Here is a 4,057-nt window from a genome sequence, read left to right as displayed (position 1 = left end):
CTGAAAGATGAGAAGAAACTAACAAGATGAAGAGGCAGAAACGTATTTCCAGAGAAAGAACCACGCTTGAAAAGGCTTTGTAGGGGTGGGAACTTGATGTAGACATTAGAAGAGATCACTGGTAACGTAGTGGTTACAAGTCAGGCTGCTAACCTCAAGGTCAGCAGTTCGAAACTACCAGAAAGATGAGGCTTCGTGCTCCCGAAAAGATTTACAGTCTCAGAAACCCTATACAGGGTGGCTATGAGTTGGAACTGACTCCACGGCACATAACCACCACCAGCACTACTGTGACTGCAATTCAGGATGAATGGATAAGAGATGGCAAACAGAAAGGAGAGGTGGTGGAAAGAGGCCAGCTATCCAGGGCTCGTGGGCCATTTGAAGGATTTTAAATTTTATATTCAGAACAATGGGAAAGCATTAAAAGGTTCCAAGTGGAGAAGCTTGATCAGAGCACAGCGGCTGCTGTGTAAAATGCAGGTGGGAGGTGAGAGGACGAAGTGAAAACTGGGGGATCGGAATATTGGAGTCACTGAGTAGAGAAGTAATGCCAGGTGGGATCAGGGCAGTGGCACTGGAGAGGGAGAAAAGTGGATGAAATGGAAACATGAAGATGGTTATTAAAATAATAATAATAACAGGTCCTAATAATAGGTGGGTTCTGTGGGCCAAAGGAGCAGGAGATGACCCCTGGGTTTCGACCTTCTTTAAGTGGAGAGCAATCATAACCAGACTGAGATCATAGTTTGTATTTAGTAGTGTTTTAGTCTGGGTTCTCTAAAGGAGCAAAACCAGTGAAACATAGATATAAGAGCAGGCTTTAATAAGTTCATGAAAAATTCCACTCTTTCCATTTTACTTTTCCATGAACTTTTCGAAGCTTCCTTGTATATATAGACCTTTCCTTCAAGGAACTGGTTCATGCAATTGTTGTTGTTGTTGTTAGGTGCCATCAAGTCAGTACCGACTCATAGCGACCTTATACACAGCAGAATGAAACACTGCCCAATCCTGGGCCAACCTCACTGTTATTGTAACGCTTGAACCCACTTGATGCTTCTCACTGTGGAAGAAAGCCTCATCTTCTCCCACAGATATGTGGGTGGCTTTGAACTGCCAACCTTGTAGTTGGAAGTCCATTGCTTATCCTACAGAACCACTAGAGCTCCTTTATAATGATTGTAGCCTTGGGAACCCTTTGGAGACAATTCTACTCTGTTCTGTAGGGTCAATATGAAATGGTACTTGGTGTTGTTGTTAGGTGCCACAGAGTCGGCACTGACTGAGAGCAACCTTATACACAGCAGAACGAAACACTGCCTGATCCTGGGCCAACCTCACTACTGTTGCCACACTTGAGTCCATCCATGCTGCCACTATGGGTTGAGCAGTTCAGACAACAGAAGAGCTCTGTTGTCTCACAGGATTGCAGTGATTACTGTATCCAAATCTGCAGGTCAGGTGAGAGGCTGGAGGGCTCTGGTGACTCACAGGGGGTTGCAGTGATTACCAAATCCAAATAAAGGTCAGGCCACAGACTGGATGCCCCTGCTTTCTTAATATCCCAGGAACGGGGTTCAGACACTGAGAAGACTGTGGGATGAGAAAGAAAATGAGCTTTGACAGAACATTGATTTAGGTCATGAATGCAGGCCACACCCTCAAGGAAATTCCTCTTCCAATTGATTGGCTGCTCACATCAGATCACCAAATGAGGGATGATACATAATGGCTTCCAACTCATTGAGAATACTAGTTTCACCATATTGGCATCTAAGGAGCTCTGGTAGCATAGTAGTTACCAATTGGGCTGCTAACCTTAGGGTCAGCAGTTTGAAACTACTAGCTGATATCATGTTTGGTAAGGTGCAGGGTCAGAAAAAAAGAGGAAGACCCCCAATGAGATGGATTGGCAAAGTGGCAGCATCGATGGCAGCAATTGTGAGGTAGGTCCAGGATCGGGCAGAGTTTCTTTGTGCTGTGCATAGGGTCACTAGGAGTCGGTACTGACTCGATGGCACCTAACAACAACAACAACACTCTTCTTATAACTGATTGACCAAATTGGATCACCTTATGGGTGTTGTAGGGAATCACAGAGACCCCATCTTCAACTATATAAATATTATGTTGCTGTTGTTAAGTGCGGTCGAGTCGTTTCTGACTCATGTTGTTGTTAGGTGCCATCGAGTCAGTACCGACTCATAGCGACCTGATGCACAGCAGAATGAAATGCTGCCCGATCCTGGGCCAACCTCACTATCCTTGCCACACTTGAGACCATTGATGCTGCCACTTTGTCAATCCATCTCACTGGGGGTCTTCCTCTTTTTCTCTGACCCTCAACCTTTCCAAACATGATATCCTTCTCCAGCGACTGGTCCCTCCTGACAATATGTCCAAAGTATGAGAGGCGAAGTTTGGCCACTCTGGCCTCCAAGGAGCACTCTGGCTGCACTCCTTCCAACCAGTATTAAGAGACTCTGTAATAAGTCTTGTTGTTATTGTTACGTGCCGTGGAGTCGGTTCCGACTCATAGTGAGCCTGTACAGGGTTTCCGAGGCTGTAAATCTTTATGGGAGCTGAAAACCTCATCTTTCTCCTGTGGAACAGTTGGTAGTTTTGAACTGTTGACCTTGAGATTAGCAGCCTGATTTGTAACCACTATACTACCAGAGCTCCAGGAGTAAACACAAGATAAAGACACAAATATAGGTCACACAGGTGAGGGAAGTTATCATTGACCCATGATAGTTTTCAGAGATCCACCTCCACATGGTGACCTTTTATTGGACCCAGGGGAACAAAGGAATTTCCTCCCATAACCATGACTGACTTAGGCAATACAGCACATACACATGGCAGGCTTTAAGAAACAGGGAGGAACTATTTCAGATAAGAATACTTACAAGTTATCTCTAAGGCTCTTGGGGTATGACATCACAACCAGCGACCATTAAAGTGTGTGTCCAGGAATGTTCCTTTGAAGGTCATTGGGTGAAGTGGCCCAAACCCACTTTAAAATATACTACTGTTTTCTTACTTGGGCAGTCCAGCTGTCAGACATGTATTAGGTACTCAAGAAAAATTGAACAACTAAATCTAGGTACAAGATGGAATTAAGCTCTGCCTAGCTGGCACTTCACAACAGCAACAGCTGGAGTCATTGGTAAGCAAAAAGGAACATTGTTTAAAAATGTAATTCACAAACAAATGGATTGCCAGAATAAAATAACCATGTTGTTGTTGTTGTTAAGTGCCGTCGAGTCGGTTCCGACCCATAGCGACCCTGTACAGGGTTTCCGAGGGTGTAAATCTTTACGGGAGTAGAAAGTCTCATCTTTCTCCCACAGAGCAGCTGGTAGTTTCGAACCGCTGACCTTAAGGTTCACAGCCCGATTCGTAACCACTATAGTAACTATATAATCTATCTTATATTTTCCCTTGTTGTTGTTAAGTGCCATCAAGTCAATTCTGACTCACAGTGACCCTGTACAGGGTTTCTGAAGAGCAGCTGGTGGGTTTGAACTACTGACCTTTTGGTTCCCAGTCCAGTGCTGATGTTAAAGCGCCACACCAGGAGTCCCAGTTTCCCTTAGGTTAGTTATCATCTTAACTCTGAAATTGGAAGTTACTCCTTTAATATCTTCTCTAGCCCTTAAACCATTTGAGTACTCTTTGTTGGAAGAATTATTATTTTGGTCACATAATTCATTTTTAAGTAGTTATATTTCATTTTCTTTCTTCAGAAGAGGAATATTAGGTAATTAATGATAAATAAGAATATATTAAGATGCTGAGGACTCTAGATACATGGAAAGAGAGGGACTGAGAGCTGGCAGTCAGGAGGCAGGCTTGTAGAATGTACCCTTTTATGGTTTAAAGTATTATGTATGTCTGAATGTTTAAAAAAAAAAAAAAGAGCTAAAATAAATAGAAAGAAATACTGTTAACTGATGGTACATGGATGGGATTATAATCATTGTAATGAAACAAAGTATATGGTTCGTTGATTGCAAAACTCCTGATCTACCCTGTAAACTTTCACTCAATT

Source organism: Chrysochloris asiatica, unplaced genomic scaffold (assembly GCF_000296735.1).
Source record: "Chrysochloris asiatica unplaced genomic scaffold, ChrAsi1.0 scaffold00005, whole genome shotgun sequence".
In the NCBI taxonomy this organism is placed as follows: domain Eukaryota; kingdom Metazoa; phylum Chordata; class Mammalia; order Afrosoricida; family Chrysochloridae; genus Chrysochloris; species Chrysochloris asiatica.
Note: the sequence above shows the minus strand (reverse complement) of the source record.